The sequence below is a fragment of the Amblyomma americanum genome, chromosome 5 (assembly GCF_052857255.1).
Source record: "Amblyomma americanum isolate KBUSLIRL-KWMA chromosome 5, ASM5285725v1, whole genome shotgun sequence".
NCBI classification, from domain to species: domain Eukaryota; kingdom Metazoa; phylum Arthropoda; class Arachnida; order Ixodida; family Ixodidae; genus Amblyomma; species Amblyomma americanum.
Window position 1 is genome coordinate 180377666 of NC_135501.1, and position 26349 is coordinate 180404014.

The window sequence follows — 26349 nt, forward strand, 5'->3', positions numbered from 1 at the left end:
TGGATTCTGCGTTTTGACTACCAGAGAATTGGTGATGGATTCACTAAAAGAAGAAGTATCTGTGAATCCCGGCATTCCTATCCTCACGGTATGGTTGAGATGCCTACTGAGACAGGTCTGGAGCCCTTTTCAAGTGGAAGGCTCCTTGAATATTATAAGTACGTCGCCAAGACAGCAGCGCCGTAAGCCACTCATAGAACTTTCTTGCGAAGCGCTAGTGTGCTCGCCGAGAGCTTTTTATGGTATTGCAGTCAACCCCAGAGGACCGAAGCACAAGTGTCATGGCAGCAGATGCCCTGAAGACGAAGGTGACGAGGCCAACACGTTTGCATAAAAATTCTACCTCTCTGTCACACTGAAGAAGAGAATGACCCTGAGAGCCACACCTTCATAATTATAAGCTTACGAGAGAGAGGAGAAAACGGCGGTCAAGGCATTGGCTGGGCCAAACAACCATAGGTTACTGGCCGGCACATTTTCCTCAGTGACATTGCACGAAGAAAAAGGCCCGTCTTCTTCCCTTTCCTGCCTAGCCTTAGCTGCAGTGCTATTGCAATTTGACCGCTATTACAGCATTATTCGTGCCTTGTAATTCGTACATCAGCAACACGTTAAGTTCAGTGAAATTTTGGTGCTACCGAGCGTACCCAATACGACTAGTTTTGCATAACCTCTCTTGCATGGTATGAAATGGGAAGACACATGTTGAAGGCTGCTCTGCTCAAATTTTAGAAGCTCCTCGTAATTCGCGGTGCCTCTATTCGTGATGCAGCTGAATTCGCAGCCGGCTCATTGTCCACTAATCCGGGCGAGATATTGCGAGGCGTGCATAATGAGGAACAATAGAACGTTCTTACAGACAAATGGGAACGCAGCTAATGTCCACGTAGGCGCAGTTGTTTGCTATAACAGTCGGCGTAGCTAGCTGCATGCGGCAGACATTGGAGGTGGCGTTTTGCAGGCGGTCGGCTTCGTTGGATCGTGTCCCTCATCCGGTAGTTGATACTGCTCTCTTTTTGATTTACGCATCTTATTAGAAGGATATTAGCGAAAAAATATTGTTCTGCACCCTCTGACTCCGTGATGCTGATTTCCTTGCCAGTTTCTCTGGGAACAGAACATTGTAGAAAGGACGTCGTTTTTTATAGAGCGGTCGCTGCGAGAGATTGGTTTACTGCCGATAGTACAGTACCCAGATTTCGACGCAAGCGTCTCTTCTTTAGCGACTCGTGGCGTTACAATGAAAGCGGCGGTAACATACGCTATGTCGTACGCATTTATCTGTAAAGGAAATTAAATAAGGCGACATTTATGTGTTTTGGTTTCACCATTGCTCTACAGACCGTTACTCAAACCGGTTTACAAGCGACTCTTCCTCGATAAAGAAATATACTTCTGGAAAATCAAAGGGCGGTGGCGAAAGTTGCCCTCCTAAATTTTTATTGCAGAACCTCTCTCCCAGCATTGTGGTCGAAAATATAGGCATGCTCTCTAGGTTCCACGCCCAGTGTACGAAATGTAGTCCGACATGTTTTTTTTTCGCATCTTGTTATCATTAAGGCATTTAATTAGCTGAGTTAGAGACGTCGTAGAAGATCTATCTAGTCCAGGCGTCACCAAGGCCATTTCTTTCAACTGCTCGAGTGCTTAGCATTCCAAAACGACTTATCTCTTTCCCAACCTTCGGAAAGAGTCTGTTCGTATTACCACACTGAAGAATTGCGCTGTCATAAAGGACGATTGAGACAACAATGTTATAGAGTAGGTAAACTGGTTAGCAATGGGCCTAGAGTGTTGCGCCTGCAGGGAATGTGCACGGATAGCTGGAATACCGCCCCAAGTGCGCACACACAGAGAGCAAGAAAAACTTGGTAATAAACGAAGTGAAGATACGCCAGAATACACGGATCCAATAGGAACTCAAAGTGGCACTGTGCCGTGTGGCAACTTGAGGTTACAGCAGTGGAAATTACGAACCAGAGCTAAGAGCTTCGAAGGGTGTTCTAAGGTTCTCACAATGTAACCTAGAAATTTTGCAAGCTGCCGCCTTGCACTCCAGTGAACGTAATGGGCCTGGTACCTTGCTCTTTAAAAATCTGGCACAGGCAAAAATCACGGCTAGCGCCAAACACTTGAACAGGCGCTTGGAAATGCCGTTATTCTCCAACGATCGACGAAGGAAGCTATTTGGGCTTCGCGCATCACGCGAGGAGTCTTTATCGTAATACACGTGGCCAAGGTTAAGACCGGCACACAGGAAACGCGAACCGTATTTTGGTATGGGATTTTATCGCTTATGCGCGGCTCAGAAGCCTCCAATATTTTTCAGGGGCGATCCCCGCTTCCTCATATACTAGGTGTTAGAGGAAAGAATTTAGGCATTTTTAAAAAATAGATCTTTTGGGTTAAAAATATGGCTTTTGCGGCATAGTATTACCGGTGTTAGAGGGCACCAGCAAACCAGTGAATCATTTTAGTAGTAAGCTGGTTAACTAATTTTTAATAATTAACTTTTTAACTATCGCAGCCAGGTGCCTAGTTGCAATTAGAGATTGGTAGCCGGTCGGTAGTGGTAGAAATATCACTTTATATAATTTCGAAAACGTGGTTACCCTTGGCGCTCTGGCTCGACGAAATTGGGCTTTATTGAATAGTTACGTGCACTGGAAATGTTGCTTTGCCTGCATGCTTTTGAAAGGGCATGTATTCTGGCATGATGTAGCCAAGTTTTGGCGAGTCACTGCGTCTAGGGTAATCGCGTTTCCGAAATTCTAAAAACTGATATGGCTATTAGCACCCGCCGGCTACAAATCACTAATTGCAATTAGGAGCCTAACCCCAATAGGTAAGCAGTTAATTATTAAAATTAGCTAAACAGATTAGTACTTGGAACGATTCACCGCTGTCCTAGTGACAGCAATGGTAATACTATGCCGCAGAAGCCATATTTTTAACCCAAAAAGCCTATTTTTGAAAATTTGTTGAAGTCTTCCCTTTGACACCTGGTATACCGCCCCGTGCTTAGTACTTGAAACGATTCACCGGTTTTCAGGTGTCCTCCAACATTCGTAATACTATGCCTCAAAAGATATATTTTTAACCCAAAAATCATATTTTTGAAAATTACTTAAAGTCTTCCCTATAACACCCGGTACACCGCCCTGTTTATAATAGGTGCCGAAAACTGGATACTGGGTAAAATCTCTTTCGTCGAGGAGTAGAACTGCGTGGAATTTAATAGAGGACGCCAGTATCGGGCTCGTGCGTCACTCATTCGTGAGGTACGTCATAAGCGAAGGCGACGGGCGAGGCGTCGCCCAGCCAGCAGCGATATATACTGGTTCTTTTGCACGACGCTCCATCTCGCTGAACAACCTCGTAATGTTGAAATTCAAATTCAAATTCAAATTCAAATTCACTTTATTCACCCAAAGAAGGATACAACTGGAACACGCACCAGCACTTCGGAGAGAGATGCCCTGGTGGCCGTTGCAGTGGGGGCTCAATCACTGCTTGCTTTTGTGGCGAGAGCTACACTGGGCTGCCAGTCGCTGCGCGCTTCGTCGCCGCCTCGCCGCACGCCGCTCTATCACCCGAAACGCGCGTTGCATGCCCAGCACTGCGTATAAAAGGCGGAGATGTAATGGGCGTCTGTATCACCACGTTTGATATGAATGCACCGAAGGAGAGTCCAGCCGTTGCTAAACGGTGGAATAGACAATATAACTCCGGGGACAAACACAAGTGGGTATGCGCTATGGAACATAACGCATACCCACTAGCCCTAACCATCATCTTGTTAAAACAAGAGGAAATTAACTCTTCCGATCCTGAGGTTGTCGCCTGGCAGTTGGCTACTCAACAAAGAGAGAATGAGCGTAAGAAGGCGAAGAGAGCAGCGGAGACGCCCGAACAGAGAGAGGAACGGCTTGCCAAACGGAGACGTCAGACTGCCGAGCGTAATAGACGGCGCATAGCTGCCGAGATGGAGCCCAATGTCTATCATTCCTAAGCACACAGTGACCACAACAAGCGCAGCCAGGAAAGGTACCTCGCTACGTGTATCTTGGCATAGCCGAGCTAAGGCGCTGCCAATTTTTTAATAGTGCGCTAGATAACAAGATTACGTTGAGCAGGAGCGCCGAGTTTCAACGCGTTTTCAATATCATTAAAATAGGTTTCGTATTATAAATGGCTAGCCAAAAACCTTTATTGCAAACTATCCACCTAAATGTAAAAAAAAAATCGTTTCTTTATAAGGTCGTTAATGGGTTGCCTTACAAAAATGGCTTCGAGTTCTTGAGGTTTTGTGGACTCCGAGGTTTCTCAAAGTCAACTGAACAAATCTTAATTGAATTTTCGTTGAGCAGTTCACAATTTAGAATTTTTTAGCACATTTTGTTGAGATTGAGTTGTGAAGGGGTGATATAGCTAAGCCTAACTTAAGTACATTAGACCGCTAGGGGCATAGCCAGAGGGGGGGGGGGGGTGCTTATGGGGCTTCAGCCCCACCCCCCCCCCCACCCCGAATTTTTTCGAACTGTCACGCACCGCTGACCAAAAAAAACCACCGGCACCGGAAGTCCTTCTGGATTTTGCCACCTACAATGTCTTTATCAGACTAGAAAATACATTATGGCGCGAACATTGCTAACTCGGGTTGGATTTCATGGCAACGCCCATGCGTCTGGAGTCATGTAACGCAAGGGCCCCCATCCTAGCACAAAGTTTCAAGGGCCTATCGATGGATCGCAGTTGTGACAAAAATTTTGGTGCAATTAGTCGCAATACGTGACCGGTGACAGCTGCTGCTGCGCAGTACACTGGAACGAAGGACAGCGTCATTGAGATTTTTCCCTGGCCGTTGCATATGTACAAAAATGTAAAGGTTCTTGAACGACAAACATTCATTAAAATATTTGTCCTCGATTTTTTAATTTCATGTCCTTTACGTTTTTCATATCAGCGGCATGCACTGCTTTGCTGGTTCCGGACCGATATAGTCCTAGACTTCGTGGGATATTTTCTTTACTTAATAAATACCCAAAAACATGGAAGCATTGGTATCAGTTATGTCTGCCACGTGTGAACGATAAGGGGATAGTTGGTACGACATGATTACAAAACATAAAACTGAGCAGGGGACAAGACACTGGAGGGAAGCAAACAGGACGAGCTCCATAAAACTGAGCAGAGGACAAGACACAGGAGAGAAGCTAACAGGACGAGCTCGTCCTGTTTGCTCCCCTCCAGTGTCTTGTGCCCTGCTTTATATCTTGTATTCATGTCCGCCAGGATCTTTAAGACATACGAATACATTCTTTTATTTAAAAAAATTCATATTTCACTTGTCTAGACAGTGCGTAGCGTTATCTAATACACAATGGCATTGTCACTGACAATGGAAAGGCAGTTATTATTATTGCGTTTTATCCTCTCACAAATTCTATGAAGAGGCCGCGCTCCAACATGAGCTCCCCCCCCCCCCCCCTCCCCCGAACAAAATTTCTGGCTACGCCACTGCAGGCCACAATCAGATGCTCTTGATTAAAGCTCAGTCTCACCGTGTACTTTAAGCTAGAATGAAAACGCAACGCCCAAAACTCTAGTAAACCGCTAAACCTCTCCCTTTCAGTGGTATTAAAAGTGTTTATGCTACAGTCGACTCCCAGGCTTGCGTTTCATAGAGGAAAATTATGTGCGCCTGGGCAAAAGCGGCTCATATTTTTGGCTTTTTTGGTGGGGTTCTTGAAGGAATGAAGGTAATTAACTAACAAACCATCGCAAGTGAAGTTGAATATTTTTATGGCACAGAGAACAAATACCCCACAATAATTTACATAGCTTTGCTGATTGCCAATTAATCACTTGCGCCCAGCGAGACACCCTTGTAGAGGACTATATAAGGATGAAGCTGAGATAAACGTATAAAAATCCTTTTTTTAGTCATTGCCTGTTTTAAGACCCCGAGTACAATTTGTTCAATTCTGTATGCTTGCGTGTGCGTGGGTGCGATATCCGCTACTGGTTGTTTGCAGCAACATGTGAGCACAAGCTTAGAGCATTAAAGTTTGAGCACTGGTCGCCTGCATTTCTTGAAGTTTAAAGGCTTACGCCGCGTAATAGGCACACCTGCAATGATTTTTAAAAATTTTATCTGCAGTGGCAGTTTTCAAGAGTGTCTAACAATACCTACAATAAAACTTCAACGGGATCTGAGTGTTCTAGTTCCAAAGGTCCCAAAAATTCTCAATGGTTTAAATACAGAAAAACAAGTTTGTTTAAACGTGTTTTCTCAAGATTAACTAATACCATTTCAATTATGTTTTAACAAAATGTTTTCAAGTTAACTGCTAAGTAAGATTCGCTTGTTTTCTAGGTGTTCCCCGTACAGGTATTATTATGCATCGGAAAATATCTTTAAATAAAAAAGCGTACTTTCCAATGTTACCGCCAGCCTTCGCTGTAAAGCCTGGAACAATGAGAATAATAAAAATCAGAGCGAAACTCTTTTGTTATGACGCAGTAGGCACTGCGTTACACTTTAAAGTCACAGGTGAGAGTTCAGAACGCGGACAGTTAAAGCGATAGAGGAACAACAACAACAACAACAACAACAACAACAACAACAACAACAACAACAACAACAACAACAACAACAACAACAACAACAACAACAACAACAACAACAACAACAACAACAACAACAACAACAACAACAACAACACAACAACAACAACAACAACAACAACAACAACAACAACAACAACAACAACAACAACAACAACAACAACAACAACAACAACAACAACAATAATTTTATTCACACGTCTACAAATACAATCACAGATACCAGGCTCGCCTAAGCCATAACATGTGGCTTGTCACGCGAAGCCTGTCAGTCGACAGCAAGACTCGGCCGCAAAATTGACTATTTTTTGGGGGGGGGGAGAAAAAAAGGTAGAAACCGCAAAGTTTCACAATGCCACAGAAATTAATGTGTACAACACAATCATTCTAAGTACAATTTCTTGAGTTTGATGCGAATATCACGTACAGACTCACAGGAATTGATTTCAGGGGGAAGAGCATTGAATATATCTGGAACATAATAAGCTCAACTATAATTACCAAATCTGGTCCGTGTGCGAGGAACTGAAAATGCAGGCACATGACGTAAAGGCCGGGGAAGCACAGTGGGGACTTTAAATGTATCGCTCCAGAAATGTTTTAGTACAACGGTATGGACAAAAAGGGATCGAAAATTGGGCATCCTTAGCATCTGAAAAAGGTTCACATTTTGCGGAGTACATACATCGTATGTAACACTTTTTAACATGCATTTTAACAATCTATTTACACGTTGATGCCAGATACCAGAACAATGAACAAAAGTTGTGATTCCATACCTGAGTACACTGTAGGCTAAGGAATAAACCAATAATTTCCTCACCGAAATTGGTAGAAACATCTTAATACGATACAACAAACAGACGACTTTACGAAGTTTTGCACATATGTAAGATAAGTGAGTTTAAAAAGAATACCGGAATCAAACCAAATCCCCAAATACTTTACAGACTCCTAAAACTGTACTGGAAGGCAAGAGCAGTTCATACGTCGGGATGAGTGCAGATAAAGGGGGTAAGAAAGTGACACACTCTTGAGTGGGCTGCGGAAGCAAACTATGATTTAGAATAATTAATATCTATTAAATTCATATCAGACCAATCCATTAATTTTCTGACGTCAGTTTGAAGCATTGAAAATGTGTTAGAAAAGTTCACGTAAGTAGCTACAAGTGCAGTATCATCTGCATATTGAAATAGTTTGCAAGAAGGTAGCACAGTACACATGTCCTTAACATACACATTAAAAAGTAAGGGAGACAGTATGGAACCTTGCGGTACACCAGCCTTGAGAAAAACACGGGGGCTGCATAATAATAATAATAATAATAATAATAATAATAATAATAATAATAATAATAATAATAATAATAATAATAATAATAATAATAATAATAATAATAATAATAATAATAATAATAATAATAATAATAATAATAATAATAATAATAATAATAATATTAATAATAATAATAATAATAATAATAATAATAATAATAATAATAATAATAATAGGTTTTTGGGAAAGCAAATGGCGCAGTATCTGTCTCATATATCGTTGGACACCTGAACCGCGCCGTAAGGGAAGGGATAAAGGAGGTAGTGAAAGAAGAAAGGAAGAAAGAGGTGCCGTAGTGGAGGGCTCCGGAATAATTTCGACCACCTGGGGATCTTTAACGTGCACTACATCGCACAGCACACGGGCACCTTAGCGTTTTGCCTCCATAAAAACGCAGCCTCCGCGGTCGGGTTCGAGCCCGGGAACTCCGGATCAGTAGCCGAGCGCCCTAACCACGCGTCCCTCATAGCCTGAGCCGCTTTTGGAACGTTAAACCCCGTAAACCAAATCAAACTAAGCTAGCAGTAGTGTCCGACATAATAAAGATATCTGCGGAACTTGCGTTCAGCAACAACTTAGACTTAGAAATACAAAATTCAGAACGCAAACGAAATATATCATTTGTTCTATTGGCGTAAAAAGACGCTTTCTAGCAAGTTTCGGTCGCAGGCTTTGAGTGAACACAATTTCTTTTCTGAATGTTGTCTGAGAAGCCGCTCGGCATTCCCACTGCGTCGAGTGACGTAAGAGTGCATTGCCCCCGCTGCTGAGACGGCACTGAAATCAGTGGTAGCTTTCGGGAACTGGTGCTTGCCTGCGACGCGGATGTCAATCGAAATATGCTAGTACAGTTTGGCCAGTAGACCGTGACGTCAACGCGGCCTTCAGCGCTCGCGGCAACCAAGACCGAAATTCCCTCTAGAAATCGTTTGTAAGTAATTAAAAACGCTGCGCACTCATGTTTACGGCATATTTACATAATGTACGTTTTTATTTAGATGATTTACATATTTACATCGGTGTCTGTACCGCATTTATTGCGAAATGATTGGAGAAATGGCAGACTGAAAGCAGGGCAGAGGAAATATACGTTTTTATTCCGTCAAGCTCGGTATATCCTAAATATTCCATGATTAGGCACTTGAGAGATGAGTGAATTTCAATACAGTGCTTATTCGTTTAACTGAAACCTTTAATAATAGAAAACAATCCTGGACCACTGCGGCGGCCTACTTGTCTGAGTATCCGTCTCGCACACGGTAGGTGCGGGTTCGATTCCCAGCGTCGCCGAGTACCCACCGGTGATACAATGGGTACAAGATTCCGCCCGGTCTGGTGCTCGGCTTATTTAGGGTTAAGAGCTTGGGAAATGGGTCTTTAACCTCACCTTGAGTGATGATGATGATGATAATGATAGTGAGTCTATGGCGCGAGGGAATCTAGGGCCTGAGAGCGCCATGACATTAGATATTTTTCTTCTTCTCCAGGTGTAGTCAAAGATAGACTTCCGAAGCATTTCACCCTAAAAAAGCCGAGCACTAGGCAGGGGAAAGCTTGCACCCATTGTATCACGGATGGGTACCTGGTGGCACTGGGGATCGAACCCCGCACCTCCCGCATGCGAGGCAGATGCTTAAGCCACTAGGCCACCGCTGCGGTGCCTCCCCACCCCTTGAGTAAGAGAATAATACCTTGTGCCATGGCGCTCTCTGGCCATAGATGTCCTTGAGCCATAAAAATTCATCATCATCATCACAGAAAACAATCCTGCCCCCAGTGACGCACGCCCCCACCCATATCCAAGCGGAAATGCCTTTGCAGCCATCTATCCATTCGTATTTTGGATGCGACGAGGCGCTATGACGACGCCGAAACTTGTTCTATATACACCCGAGAAAAGGCACCTCGGTCGAAAATATACTTCTCCATGAAAGTTGCGACGCCCAACAGGCGTTTCAAAGCCTAGCTGTTTAAAGCTGGTGACATATTTGTCATTCATTAACCACTTATTTTCAGCATAAGTACAGTTGAAAAGTATGAACGCGTAAATACGTCCCTGTGTAACATTGATTAGCATAATTCATTGTTATCCCTTAGGGACCCTGCCCTACCTTACGGCCTAGTGGCTGAGATGGAGAGTACTTAAGAAGAGGGGAGCTTCGCCAACGCTCATATATTGTGGTTACCGCCAGGATGGTTGGCCTTGCCAAGCATCATCACAAAACGGTGCCCGTTTTGTAGTCTCAAAGCCCACCATACGTAGCATCACGGGAGGGCTCAGAAGCCAGTATCTTCTATAGTATGCACTTCGTTCTTTTGTTTCTGAAACAGACAGTTCATGGAAGGACATGGACTCGGGTTCTACCTCTTCAATGTCTCCTTGGAGATGTATATACATCTAGCCTCCGATAGTCCGGGCGAAAACATCGTCTATTCTCCTTTTATCATCTCTGTCTTGCTTTCAATGCTTCTAGCGGGTGCCCGTGGCAACACCGCCAAAGAGCTGTCCAACCTCCTCCACGCCGGGGACGAAGCGGAGGACAATACACGGAGGTTCTCTCAAGCCCTCTGCAGCCTCTCAACTCCAAGCGTCGTTTTCCGCGTAGCCAACAGACTGTACAGTGCACGCCAGTACCCTGTCCGGGAAGATTATGCGACGCTACTGGAGGAATTGTACAGAGCCAGCATAGAGTCGGTCGACTTCACGCGCAACCCAGATACCATCAGAAAGGAAGTCAACAAGTGGGTTTCCGAGAAAACCAACTCTAAGATTCAGAAACTTCTCGGCCCAGGTAGTGTCGATGAAAAAACCAAGTTAATCCTGGTCAACGCCATCTACTTCAAGGCTAACTGGGATACTTCTTTCAAACCGGAATATACAAGATCTGCAGATTTCTATCTCGACTCTGAGAACACTCTAAATGTTCAGATGATGTCCAGCGAGGAGGAATACAAGGTCAGCGATTCCGAGGAGTCAAACTGCAGGGCCCTGGAGATGCCGTACAAGGGAGACGAATACTCTATGGTGATCGTGCTTCCGAACGAAGTAGACGGGTTGACCTCTTTGGAAGAGCGGCTAACGGAGTACGATCTGCGCTCGCTGCTCGATGGCCTCAAAACACAGAAAGTGCAGCTCTACCTTCCAAAGTTCAAGGTTCGAAGCAATAAGGGCATGATCGATGTCCTTAGAGCTCTGGGTGTCAATGCGCTCTTCGACACCGACAGTGTAGACCTGTCGGGAATATTCCCCAAGGACAGTCTTCCTGTCACCAAAATTATCCACGAAGCGGTAGTTGAGGTCGACGAGAACGGCACGGTGGCCGCGGCCGCAACGGCGGCAGAAGGGGGGTCAAGTTCTGGAATCATTCCGGTAGAGTTTGCCATAAATCATCCTTTCCTGTTTATCATCAAGAGAAACCAGGACAATTTGATTTTATTTATGGGATCGGTACGTAATCCTAATGCTTGACGTGCATCGGAACCTGCAGTAGTAATTTACCTTCCACCACAAGAACCTTGTTCTTTTCTTCAACAATCGGGAAAGTGGCTCAGCAAATTTGTTAAGTGCTTCGAGAAAACGAAAAAATAAAGAGACAATGACAAAACCAAGATTTGTCCCTGCTGTTTTTAAACTAACTGTCATATATTTTAAAATCACGTGCTTCCCCAATATTTTTTACTTCTCTGTCACTGCTTTCGGGGAATTTCAGGTGTGTGCAATTGCGCAGTCTTCTTGTGCACACACACACACACACACACACACACACACACACACACACACACACACACACACACACACACACACACACACACACACACACACACACACACACACACACACACACACACACACACACACACACACACACACACACACACACACACACACACACACACACATATATATATATATATATATATATATATATATATATATATATATATATATATATATATATATATTGCGAGAGGATGGCATTCTTGACTGCTTAAGGAAAGTATATTGCGAAGTACACGCTTCATTAAAGGAAACATTTTTATTCGACTCGGCACTTCGATCAGAGGACCGACCGCTTTCAAGAGTTAATTGTTCGCCGGTGTTTCCCCTTCTGTGGGGGTTGGACACGGAACAGGTCGGCGTGAAACGGATACAGAGTGCAGAAATAAGTACATAGAAGTAAAAAATAGAAGTAAAAAAAGTATGGGTAGGAAAAGAGGGGAGTGGGACCCCCCCCGAAAAACATATAAAGTGCGCAGAACATGTAAGGAGTAGAGAAATACAAGAGAAATACAATATCCAGATGCGACCTCTGCCTTGCTAAGCAACGCATGCTTGCTTATTGACAGGCGTGTCGCGCTCATCTGCATCCTAGCTCACGGACGTGTGTGTGTGGGAATATATATATATATATATATATATATATATATATATATATATATATATATATATATATATATATATATATATATATATATATATATATATATATATATATATATATATATATATATATATATATATATATATATATATATCAAGTGTGGGAAAGCTAGCGTATAGAAATTGTTAACTTTGACAGTGACAATGGGCATATAAGGAGCATGCTTACAAAGTCAAAAACTAGTGTCAGGAAGCTGGAACAAAAATTAAAACATTGTACATCATTTTCACAAATTCTTTAATATTGCTTTGAATCCAATGATAGATACTATCAAACTAAAGACTGCTTCTTTTGCAAATTGGGTTCTCAGTGGGTGTCATTTATTTATTCACGGAAGACCGCGCGAAGGCTGCATATACAATTTGGCCATTACGGTTTACTGCGTTTTGAGGCCTTAATTCGGTCTACGACAGTACATACGACCTCTCCAAATATTCCATGCCTGAGGCTCCTAAGATGCGAAATCAGTCACAGAAACTGTTTTCACGGTTTTGATTATGACGATGAAATATTTTTGCCTCTCTAGTAACAAATGAAAAAGAACGAGACAAAACATTTCATTCCACTCAGGAGTCAGGATTTTTGAAAAAATGAGGGCAACTTAACTGTGAGGTCAAGCACAGGGCCAGTTGTGTTCTCTTTTATTATCCTTATTAGCTGACAAACACATTTGTGCGAAGCATCCTGCCATTTATGGTTCAGCGATGACTGAAATGTGACTTCCTCCATGGTACGCAGGTGACGTCCGGCGTATCATTGTTACTAGGCACCGCTTCATATGCGTAGATCACGTTTTTTTAAATTTATTCCTCACCGGGACTGTTGAACGGAGACGTTTAAGAAATAGATGGAAGCGTATGCTCACTGAGCTTTTTAGATATTTTTCATGAAATTTTCTCATATCCTAAAAACTCCGAACACCGTCAGATTGTGTCGAAGAGCGTCTATTGTCATTTGAACAGTAGTAAGTAATTGATTCCGAAAGCACGAGAAGTACTCGTCAGTGTTGGGGACTGCGCTGCATAGAATATGGCCACGCTAAAGAACATTCTTGTAGCCAGGGCCGGATAAAGAAAAATGGGGGCCAAGGGCTAATGCGCATGCAGGACCCCTTTCCTTATACTGACTCCCCCCCCCCCTGTCGCCTGCTGCGCTACTGGAAGTATGCCATGTTTCATTTTAATTACACCAAATTAAAAATAACGAAACGCGATCAACGGGATTATTATTATTGTTATTATCATAAGGAAAATAACAAAACTCGCTTGAAACGCGTGCTGTTATAAACAGAAACACATATGTTCACTTTCTGATTAATCTGCATTCTGTTTTCAGCAAAAGCTAGGCTTTAAGGAAAAGTTTAGTGCACTGAAGACGAACAAGCACGTAGAAAAGACAACACAGCTCAGATGTCAATCCTTCTGAAGCTTGGATTTGTTTGTATCATCCCATGAGGAGACGCATGGTTGTTTCCAAAACATTCTTTACTAAAATTCAAGCATCAGACTGCAGCAAACGTTATACACGTTACTCTATAAATATGCAATAGATATGTACAATACTTAAGGCAATACAAACAACATAAAAATGCACTAGAATACAGATGAAAATTGCCAACTGTATTTACAGAACATTATTTGAAAATATTTTCTTTAAAGGGAAGACAAGCAAGGACGACACCAAATAAACGTTGAACTATCAAAAACAACAAAGATACAGTTCTTTATAAGCACGCTAAATATCAAAAGAACAAACAAGAGAGAAATAACGACGATTTGCATATCTTGAATTACACTGCTCAGCGTTTCATTGGCAATACAAGAGGAAACGGCTGAACACTTGATACTCTCCTGTAAAGGGCTTCACCCTACAGTGGAAAGCAGCGGGGCTGATTTATCCAAGGCATTGGGGTTTAAGGACAGTGAGAGGAAAGTAGATTTTAGGCGGGTAGAAGTAACCAAGCGAAGGTTATCTGATTGGTGGCTAAAAACAAGAAAAGAGTAAAATTTCATAAGTCATGGATAGGTGGCTTGAGCCACCGCCCAATTTAAAGGGTTCAGCCGCGTCCGTCCGTCCGTCCGTCCGTCCATCCATCCATCCATCCATCCATCCATCCATCCATCCATCCATCCATCCATCCATCCATCCATCCATCCATCCATCCATCCATCCATCCATCCATCCATCCATCCATCCATCCATCCATGCATCCATCCATCCATCCATCCATCCATCCATCCATTCATCCATCCATCCATCCATCCATCCATCCATCCATCCATCCATCCATCCATCCATCCATCCATCCATCCATCCATCCATCCATCCAAGGATAGGTTACGCTACAGATAAATACTCCCGAAAGCTGAATATTGAACACCCGTCGCCATAGATCCGTTGGTAGAACAGCGAACGTGCAATTCGAAGGCCGTGGGTTTGAATCACAAAGGTGGCATGTGGTTGATTTTTTTCTTGTTTCTAATCAATTGTCTTTAGGAGATAAAATTATTACTCTATTAATATGGAAATAATCAGCACGACAAACAAAAAATGTGACATCCCCTATGCTACTTGCCTTCGGTGAAAGTAGGATATATTCACGTACGGCATAACGAGCCCCTCCCATCTCTTGTATGCCCAGCAGAACTAACGGGCATGCGTGTTCAGCTGTCCACAATGTGTACTCATTTATTAAAAAGAAATATTTGTGAAAATACAGGGTGCTTGCTATTATAGCGCCTCATAAAAATCACTCTCTGGACGACTCACAAAATACAACAATACAGGGGTCACGGTTGTGGGAGTAATTAACCTAAATTAGCTAACTATTTACATAAATATTCACATTACCCATCTTATTGCAATCGAAGTCTTGAGAACTGTTGATTCAAGACAAGTACAATTCACCCAGCTTGCCAAAAAGCATTGGATTGAGATATGTGTCAATCAATTCATATTTGAGGCGCACGATGAGCGTATATTTCCGAAACGCGGTGTTAAAAAGGGGGAATTGTTTGAGGGCACATTTGAAGATATAATGCGGTTTGGAAGTTTCTGTGCATTGTGTTAAACTAAGATCACAACTGTGTTCAACGTAGCGATTACAACATGATGTACAAATGAAGAATTACACCTGTAATAAAAATTCTTTCCTATTTTTTTTGTCTTATGGCCGCCGCCCTCAACACTTACTCTGCGAAGAGAGCATCAATTTGACCCACAGCATCGTATTTTTTTTGTTCGAGTGTATTTGGCAGGTACTACCAATTCGTGGCTGGCGGTTCACCAGTGTCTTTCGAGATACAAGCTTGCAATAGCAGCATCTTACAGGCAATCACCTATCGGGCACAAACATAGGGGTTAACGACAAGCATTGAATATAAATTCTGGACCACCCAGCGATTTATCGAGGTAAAGGTGATGTGCAGCGTTGAGAGACCGGAGGGCAGCAGAGTGGATCAGGGGACCGGAGTAAGTCAATGACATTGTAACGGAAATCAAGAGGAAGTGGGCGTGGGCCGGTCATGTAATGCGAAGGCAACATAAAAGATTGTTGTTAAGGGTAATGAACGGGATTCCAAGTGAAGGCAAGCATAACAGGAGACGGCAAAAATGATGTGGATGGAATGGATTAGGAAGTTTGTGGGAATAAGGCGGACATGGCTCGCTCAGGGCCGGGTGAATAAGAGAGATGCGGGTGCTGGCTTTGTCCTGCTGTGGGCTCATGACGATGATCACGATTGTTTTATAGAAATCTGTAATGAGATCAAAATAGCCATGAAGTCGTATTACTGAACGTTTCTGGGCTATTTTGCCCGTACATTGCAGCCAACTTAAACTTGTGAAGGCTCACCAAAACGTCGAGCCAGAAAAGACAGTTGATTTCGGTCTAACCACGCACTCTCCACAAAATGAGCTAAAAGTTGCTGGGATGTGCGCGTTGGAAAGTTGAAGAGCGCAAATTAACTTTTGTTGTAGACAAATATTTTTCTTTCAAGTTAGATGGAATACTTTAGCTACCCAAATGTAGTTGCCTAATGTAATGTTGTAGAGAGTGAGTGAGTGAAAACGTTTATTGATCCAGTCAAGAGATTCGCGGATTCGAAAGCTCCGTCGTCTTCGTTCCTGGCGCTGGCGATCGGAGTCTTCTCTTCAGCATGGGTGGGCCCCTATTCCAGGGCTCCACTGAGCCGTGCAGCATCGCCCTCGTGCCTCACTAAGGCCCGTTGGGCCGTGAGCTCGCTGCTGGTGAGACGGCTCTCCCAGTGCTCCGCACTCGGGTGTTCGTGTTTGTGGAATGCTTTGTTGCGTTCGCACACCCAAGTAATGTGATAAAGTGTGGGTGTGGCTCCGCACCACGGGCAGGTGGCCCTGTATTGTGATGGGAACATTTTGTTGAGTATGTGTAGGTTGGAGAAGGTGCTTGTCTGTAGTCTACGCCAGATGGTGGCCTCCTCCTTTGTCAGAGCTTTGTGTGATGGTGGATATTTGATTCTGATCCCCCTGTGTAAGTTTAAAAGTTCTGCGTATCCCCCCTCGCAGGCTTGCACATGGAACTCCGGGGCGTTAGACTGTCCTGCTCGGATTGCTTCGCCTCGAGCTAGGCTGTCTGCCCTTTCGTTTCCCTCTACCCCCGCGTGGCCTGGGATCCAAATCACATTGTGTCTGGGTTTGTTTAACTCGGTAGGGGCTACCCCGCTGAGTATCCTGAGGGCCGTTTTGCTAATTCTGCCCTTCGTGTAGTTTTTGCACGTTTCTTTCGAATCTGTTAGAATATTTAGGGGGCGGCCGGTCCTATAGCCTTCTGCTGCCGCCAGCGCGACGGCAATTTCCTCGGCCTCCGCTGCGCCAGCGACTTTCGCCGTGGCGCTCGTCACTAGGTTTCCTTCGTTGTCTACTACCACCATTGCGGCTGCATGTTCTGCTCCGCATGGATAGACGTCAGCGTCTCTGTAGACAGTGTTGTCTTTTGGGGCTAACGTTCGTTCGACGTATTCTGCCCTAGCCTTGCGTCGGTTTGAGTGGAGATTAGGGTCCATGTTCTTTGGCATAGGCCCTATGTTAAAGGATTTTCTGAGGTGGTCCGGAACCTCCGCGTATCTATCGACTAGTCCGCGCGTGTACCGACCCAGCCTTTTCAGGAGCGCCCGTCCTGCGGGGGTGCCTCCGAGTCTGATGGTCTGTGCACCCAGCAGCGCTTCCGCGAGTTCGCTGAAGGTGTTGCTGACGCCCAACTGCAGGAGTTTCTCGTTGGACGTGTTTCTGGGTAGGTGGAGGGCTGTCTTGTAAGCCTTTCTGAGGATGGTGTCGGCTTGCTCTCTTTCCGCCTTGGTGGTGGCGTGGTACGGCAGGGAGTACGTGACTCGGCTGAAGATGAGGCTGTTGACGAGTTTGAGGGTGTCTTCCTCTCTCCTTCCGAGTCTTTTCTGGGAGACTCGGTTGATCATGCGGCCCACCTGTTCCGCTGCCTTGCTTAGCAGGCTGATGGTGTGGCTGCACTTGCGGCTGCTTTGCAGCCACATTCCCAAAATTCTAATCATGTTCTTCTCGGGGATGTGTTGTCTCTCGAGGGTGACTTCTAGTGTTGCCTGGGTGGGATGTTTGCCAATTCTGAGGAGTTCCGATTTTTCCGTCGAGCATCGTAGGCCCCGTTCTTTGGTGTAGTTTTCCACGCAGGTGGCAGCCTCTTGCAGCCTCTCTTGCTTTTCACCGAGTGATCCCTGAGTGGTCCAGATTGTGACGTCGTCGGCGTACATCGCGTGCTGGATACCTTGGATCATCTTTAGTCTGTTTGCTAAGCCGATCATTGCCACGTTGAAGAGGACGGGCGATATGACGGATCCTTGAGGTGTGCCTTTGCAGGGGGTGTGAAAGACGTCGCTTCTCAGCTCGCCCAGGCCCACTGTTGCTGTTCTGTTGCTTAGGAAGTCCCTGATGTAGTCGTGAGTTCTCTTCCCGCAGTTGGTATTGTTTATGCCCTCCATGATGGCCGCTTGGCTCGAGACGATGCCAAAAGCGGGCGAAAACGTGGTCATGGCCCTCGACATATTGTAGAGAAAAATTTTCTAGGACGCATGATCGGCTATCAAACCATAGAGGTGCGATGCGTGAAAATTATAGCCTGATATATGATTAAGAACTATTTACTAATTTTTCTACACCCTCGCCTAGGCATACGGTTACAAAAACAAAGTCGCGCTGCGCCTGCAGAAAGTTCCTGCTTGAAGAACAGTTCATCCCGGGGTCCGAACCGAGCACCGAAGTCTCATCGGTGCATCCTGGCCGGCCCAGTTCAGACAATCTGTAGGGAGATTGTTCCGATGACGCGATGGCGCGGGGTTCGAAACCCGGGAGAATTTTCCTTCAAATAGGAAGTCTCTGCAGCAGTTTTAGAGCTTTCCTTTGCAACTTCCTTATTTTGTATCAGGTGCCTCGAATGCGGGAGGTGCGGGGTTCGATCCCCAGTGCCGCCGGGTACCCACCGGTGATACAATGGGTACGCGCATTCCCCTGGTCTGGTGCTCGGCTTATTTAGGGTGAAATCCTTGGGACATTGGTTTTTGACCCCGAGTTGGGAAGTCGAAAATACATTGTGCTACGACGCTTTGTGGCCATACAAGCCATTGCGCAATAAAAATTCATAGTCAATATTTTAATCAGGCATTCAATGGCATGCATCTCATCAGTAAGCCCACGACTAGGACGTATTTTTTGCAAAACTAGAAAGTTTCTTTAGAAGCTGTACAGGTCTCCTTTGCAGCCTTAAGGCTCCACTTGGGTGGATGCCATTGACTATTTACTCCCTTATTACAATTCCACACCACCTTCTGGAATTTTTCGCAACATGGACCATGCCTGATTTAACTCGCACACTTTATAGAAGGCGAGTCCGACATCCACATTCCAAGTGTGGTCCCGGGCCTCTGGAAGGTAAACACAACATAGACTCATCGGTTGCTTTTCGACTTCTATTCCAAATTGTGCATCTCCAACACAAAAAAAAACAATCTTAGCAGCCCCTGAACTCGTCTCAACTGATAAGCAACTAACGAGTATCATTGTGGCAAACCAAACTTCATTCACTGTTCCAGGATAGTAATCACATAAGATGAAATATATTCGCATCAAAGCGTCCCCGAATACAAATAGTCGCGTCAGCTGAACAACTGTAGCCCAATAGTCGAGCACCTAGATTAATAGGAGCGCGGCATGATGTACTCCGCAAGAATGCAACAACGCAAGCGCTATCAGTTCACATTTAAATGCTACATTCTAATATCTGCAGAGCATGAGCACAGAGTCTCGACAGGCACATCCCAATCCAGGCGGGAGAACGCCATCGCAGAGCCACAATATTTGCAACGTGTAAGTGGCATCACTCTCAGTAATTGGTTCCTAGTTTGCTGTAGCCTAAAATGAGCAGGTGATGCAGGTATGCCGCTGGCAAAAAATAGCTGAACAGATGATGCATGGCAGAGTCAAACTAGAACATTTTTCAACATCCAACCCCTTTGTCGACTGCACAAAGAACGCCCAACTACCAGCAGCCGGAGCAAGGAGTGGTAGCAGCAGCGGTAGCAGAAACAAGCAGTATCGGCAACAGCAGCAAGCGGCACCATTAAGGAGCAACAACAGCCAGAAGCAGCGGCAGGAAGCAGAAAGAGCAGGCGGCAGCAGACATAGCAGCAACAAGAAACGACAGCAGAAAGCAGTCAAATACAGCACCACCCTCTCCTTTGCTGTTTATGTAAATAAAAATAATAAAAAACCATCCAAATACTGCAGGAGCTTTATACATAGCCTCTGTTGCGTGTTCCTAAGTTGGATGGCGCATATTTTTGCGGCTGCTCTCTTCAAAGTTTAGCATTTTTTTGTCATTGGCGGAGCCACTATTCATAATGCAGCTGGCCCCGCAGTCGCGCGTTTGAAGCAGTATTCCAGGTGGTCAAGTAATGAGCGCAAGATTTTGCGAAGCGAGCATCGCGACGAACAATAGAATGCCCCTACAGCAAATGGAAACGCAGTTAATATCCACGTAGGCGTTCAGGTTTGCTGTAAGAGTTGCCGTATCTGGCTGAACGCAGCAGGCTTCAAGGCTCCGATCTAGAAGTGGCTGGCTTCGTTGCAGCGTGTCTACCACCCTCTAGGTCGCACTGTGGTATTTTCATTTACTCATTACATTCGAAGCGCCTTAGCGAAAATGGTCTTCTACGCGCTTTCATGGCTCGTAGCAGGTTTTGCTGTTGTTTTCTTAAAGAAAAGTGCCATTACTATATAGCACAGCTCTGAAAAAGCAGTCACTGCGAGATGGTATTCCACTACTCACAGCATGGTAACTTCATTTCAGTGTAGGCGTAATTCTATTTATGTACTTGTCCTGCTGAACCAAGTCCAATGTGCTTGCAAAACAGGGAGGTTTGTAGTTCGAGAGGAGGCCTGTAACTCGCGCTACATCGTAGGTAACTATAAAGGAAACGAAATAATAAGTCGCATGTGTTTTTAGATCTTCATTCCGATTTACAGACATTTACTGAAAATAGCCTATAAGCATATTTTATTCGATAACAAAAAATAATTTGGATACTCAAGGACATGTAGCAAAAGCTGCCCCCAATTGTTTCTTGTAGAGGGTGTCACTAGGATAAAATCCGAAATGTAGTGATGCAGTCGAGGTCTGACGCGTAGTAGTGAGAAAGTAGTCAAACAAGGTTTCTTTAACTGGAGTTTATTAGCCGAATTACGGGCGCCGGAAGGAATCTCTGTCACCCTGTTGCAAGGTGATTTCTTTGGCCGCTCAAGTGGTGACTACCCCAAGACAAAATAGGTCTAAAAACCCCTTCTTCGAAACCTTTTTTGGCATTCGGCGTGACGCATCCCATCTGCGCTGTAATATATTTCCAACTCACCTATCCTCTTGATTTGCCAATTCGCAACGCCACATAAACAGCCGTGTTCTGCATAAACGCTATAACTATAAGACATACATATGGCGGGTAAACTAGTCAGCAACGGTCCTAAAATTTCGTCACTTATATTAAGTTTATTGGCGCCGAAATAAAGCATCAAGTCTTCTCTGGCTAAACAAAAATCTTTAACTGCAAACCGGCCACGCAATTTAATGGTTAAAAACAAAACCTTGAAGTTTAGTTATTCGAACTGCTTAACGTTCGCTTGCTATATTCTCGTCCGCGATAGTATTAACCGGCAATTCCTATGCCGTCCCAACACCATCTCTGAAAAGCCACCGCAGTGGCTCCGTGGTGATGGCGCTCGGCTGCTGACCTGAAAGACGCGGGTTCTATCCCGGCCGCGGTGGTCGAATTTCGATGGAAGAGAAATTCTGGACGTCGCGGTGTACTATGCGATGTCAGTGCAAGTTAAAGAGCCTCAGGTGGTCAAAATTTCCGGAAACCTTCACTATGGCGTCGCTCATAGCCTGAGTCGCTTTGGGACATTAAACCCCATAAACGTAACTTCACCATCTTTGAAAATCCAAAACCATCTTTTGAAATGTTAGCGTGAGCCTGCGCTGAAAAATGCGGTAGAATGCAGATAACTGAGATCCTAGAAGCTTGTTTTTCGGTAACAAAGTACAGAGTACGTTACACTTTAAAGTCGTAGCCGGCTGTTCAGAAGGCAGAGATTTAAAGAGAAGTATTCAACACAAGCGCTTCGTAGGCTGTGCGTGGCAGCACGCAAGAGTTTGATTATTCGAAATACCGCATTATCCTCGAGATGGAGTTCTCGCCATGGCCAAAATCCTTGCAGATATTGAGTTCAGCTATGCCGAACAGAACGTGGGTGTGCCCGCAGCAGAAAAAATAGGGAGATTATTGAATAAATGATGGTTTGAGGACGGTAGAGGCCTAAAATTGATTTTTGTTCATCAAAGTTGGTACATCCTAAATATTGCATGATTGTAGAAACTGATGGTAGGGGTGAATTTTGGGAGATGTCTTGTTGTGCTTAACAACACAGTTTAATAATAGTTCATAGATCGACAGTGGTGTCGCAATTGGGACGCAGGAGACCGTGGTCATATATCTACCGCATAAAAAAGTACCAAGCTCGAAAGTATTATTTTTCCCCCTCAAAGCTGTGACGCTGAAGTGAGGCTTTCACGGCTAACTGCTTTGTGCTGATGATATATTCATCGCGATCAAAATAACATTTGCAGGTTTCTCAAAAGTTACGCTCTGAGATACACGAAATTCCCCTATGCACGTAAGTTACTAGCCCAGTGAGAGGCGCAGAACGATAACTTTAGCCATAAGGCAGCTAATTAACTAAATAATATTAATCATAATTTACAACTTCGGCTACATGAATGTTTATATTAGAAACCTATGGGCGATCTAATTCCTAGACTAATCCAATTAGTAGAATGGTTCTACAGAACCCGTGTTTAGAGATATATTACACTCATTTAGCGGATTTACGCATTCAAGGCGGCGGCTGTGGACGCAGAACTACTCCCTAGCTTGAAGAACTATTGCTGAAGACGTTTCTTCCATTTCTACAGCCGGAAGTGACAGTGGAGCAGTTACCAGATTCACAAATTGCTCTAAGCCGTTTGCAGACAAAACACAGCGTCGCGATGGGAGGAGTTAGGGGCCGAACGTCACCGCCTTGCATGCCCAATTATTCGGATTGAGCAGAAAACTTCGAAGCGAGTATGTCGGAACACAGGCGGGATACAAGAATTGTACCAAACGGAATTATGCGAGGAAAACACTGCCTCTAAGTTCATAAATCGGAATCTCTGTTAAAAGTTCCTAGGCCAACGTGCACATCGACACAAGGGGAATTCAGAACTGGCACTTTCTTATCTATGAAATTTATTCTTTTAAAGCGAAATCTTTACTTGCCGCGAACTTGCGATTTCGCCGTGACGGTGCTCCGAGGAGGCACACGACGTCACAACGCACGCCTCGCCGCGGATATTTCTCTCTCTCTCACTTTCTAGTCACTACTGCGCATGCGCCACTAGTAGCACCAAGCCACAGGTGTTCTGCTGCTGCGCAGCGCCGCGCCTTTCCTCAAAACCCAACTTTCAATCTCCAGTTTTCTCTTTCTTCTTTCCCTCCTTCCTTTGTCCCTTCCTTTACGGCGAGGTTCGGGTGTCCACCGAGATATGTGAGACGGTTACTGTGCCATTCCCTTTCCTCAAAAATCAAACAATACACGCAAGCCGACGGCGTTCATAGATTTCATTGGCGTTGACAACTTTGCAAAGGCCGTTCATTTTCACGAAAGGAAAGGCGCAAAACCGCCTCCGTGGGTCAGTGGACACCTCAATCTCGCTTTCACGTACGTGGCATTGGTGTCCAACTGCAAAAGCCTGCTTTGATTGCGTTCCGCGGACTGGATAGGAAGCGCGCCCTCCCTGCCACCCTTGGAGGTGGCTTATAGTTCATGGTTGATCGCGCGAGATTGATCACCAAATGAACGCTGTGGCCCAGCTATTGCTGCAGTGCCGCAAGTCAGCCACAACGTTGCCAGCGCTAATGCATTCAGGCTACATCTCTCTCTCACCACCACAACATGTATTAATTAAAGCACATATGAGGCGTCCGCATATCCAGAGAGCCGGTAATGCGCCCTTCCTTTGCTCAAAGCCATTGCTTTCTAGAACATTGTCACCGCCAAACGCCAGTGAACACAGTGAACGCGGACATCTTTCTCTTTGTATATCCTGGATTAGCTGAGCTAATGTACATTATTTTGTTTTTCAGAACCATACAAGTCATGGAGGGATCTGGACTAGGATTCTACCTCTTTAATGTCTCCTTGGAAATGTACATACATTTAGCGTACGACAATCCGGGCGAAAACATCGTCTATTCTCCTTTTAGCATCTCCGCCCTGCTTTCGATGCTTCTCGCTGGTGCCCGTGGCAACACCGCCAAAGAGCTGTCCAACCTCCTGCACGCCGGGGACGAAGTGGATGACAATACACGGAGGTTCTCCCGAGCCCTCTGTAGCCTCCCAACCCCGAGCGTCGTTGTACGCGTAGCCAACAGACTGTTTAGTACACGCCAATTTCCTGTTCGGGAAGATTATGCGACACTACTGGAGGAATTCTACAGAGCCAGTATAGAGTCGGTCGACTTCACGCGCAACCCAGATGCGATCAGAAAGGAAGTCAATGAGTGGGTTTCAAAAAAAACCAACTCTAAAATTCAGAATCTTCTCGGCCCAGGTAGTGTCAATGAAGAAACCAAGTTAATACTGGTAAACGCCATCTACTTCAAGGCTAATTGGGATTCTGCTTTCAACCCGGAATCTACAAGATCTGCAGATTTCCACCTCGACACTGAGAACACTCTAAAGGTTCAGATGATGTCCCGGGAAGAGTATTACGCGGTCAGCGAAACGAAGGAGTCAAACTACAGGGTCCTGGTGATGCCATACGCACAGTACGAATACTCTATGGTGATCGTGCTTCCGAATGAAGTAGACGGGTTGACCTCTTTGGAAGAGCGGCTAACGGAGTACGATCTGCGCTCGCTGCTCGATGGCCTCAAAACACACAAAGTGCAGCTTTCCCTTCCCAAGTTCAAGGTTCGAAGCAATAAGGGCATGGCAGATGTCCTTAGAGCTATGGGTGTCAATGAGCTCTTCGACGCCGACAGTGTAGACCTGTCGGGAATATTCCAAGAGGGTAATCTTGCTGTTACCAACATTATCCACGAAGCGATAGTTGAGGTCGACGAGAAAGGCACGGTGGCCGCGGCATCGGCGGCAGCAGCGGGAGGAAGTTCTCTTTATAACCCTAAATCTATAAACTTTGTTGTTGATCATCCGTTCTTGTTTATCATAAAGAGAAACCAGGACGATTTGATTCTGTTTATGGGATCGGTGCGTAATCCTAATGCTTGACGTGCATCGGAGCCTGCAGTAGTAGTTCACATTCCACTATCTTGTTCTTCTCTTCAACGATCGGGAAACTGCCTCAGCAAACGTATTACGTGCTTCGAGAAAACAAAACAATAAACAGACAATGACAAAGCCAAGATTTGTCCCTGCTGTTTTTAAACTAACGGTCATATATTCTGAAATCATGTTTAACTGAATTCTTTAAATCTTTTCTCTCACTGCTTTCAGGGTAGTTACAGGTGTCTGAAATTGCGTAGTCTTCCGGGAAAGCATGACGTGCTTGACTGCTTAAGAAATATAGATAGAAGTATACGCTTCATCAAAGGAAACATTTTAACTTGATTCGGTGTTTTGATCGGAGGTGCGATTTTTTTCAAGAGTGATTTGCTAGCTGGTGTTTCCCCTTTTGTAGGGGTTGGACACTGAGCAGGTGAGCGAGAAACGGATACGGAGTACAGAAGTAATTGGACAGAAGTAAAAAATAAAATAAAAAGAAAGAAAAAGTATGGGTAGGAAAAAGGGGTGTGCGGACCCTGCACGAAAAAAAAATAGTGTGCGCAGAACATGTAAGGTGTAGAATACAATATCCCGATGCAACCTCTGCCTTGTTATGCACCGCATGCTTGCTTGTTGACGGGCGTGTCGAGCTGAGATCTCAGCTTTTTTTTATATATATATGAATGAAACACTGTACATAATTTTCAAGTGCACGCAACGACATAATCCGTGGAAATGCTAGCTTTGGACACACAGTGGTTAACATTTCTTGAAACCTAATCATGAAAATTTCAAACAAAAGACTCCTTCTGGTGCTTAATGCCTTACTAACAGTTGCCATTTATTTAAGCACGGAAAACTGCGCGAAGGCCGCATATACAATTGCCATTTATGCTTACTTTGTTTTAAGAGCTGAATTGTGTGTAAGGCGGTACATACGATGTCTTTCGAATATTCCAAGCCTACGCTCCGAAGATGAGAAAGCAATCACACAAACTGTTTCGACGGTTTTGATTGTGATGTTCAAAGATTTTTGCTTTTTATAAAAGTATCCTAACAACTA

The 26349-nt window shown here is 44.6% G+C and overlaps 2 pseudogenes across 3 annotated transcripts; both read left to right on the top strand.

The window, feature by feature from the left end:
- Positions 1-909: 909 nt before the first annotated feature.
- Positions 910-25426, top strand: LOC144135362 (iris pseudogene; annotated as a pseudogene). 3 transcript variants are annotated; one of them, XR_013315474.1, is made up of 2 exons: positions 910-995; positions 24146-25426. The product of XR_013315474.1 is annotated as an iris pseudogene, transcript variant X2 (transcript). The 3 variants fall into 3 exon arrangements; XR_013315473.1 differs by lacking the exon at positions 910-995 and adding an exon at positions 20449-20568; XR_013315475.1 differs by lacking the exon at positions 910-995 and adding an exon at positions 20461-20557.
- Positions 10296-11577, top strand: LOC144135361 (iris pseudogene; annotated as a pseudogene).
- Positions 25427-26349: the final 923 nt, after the last annotated feature.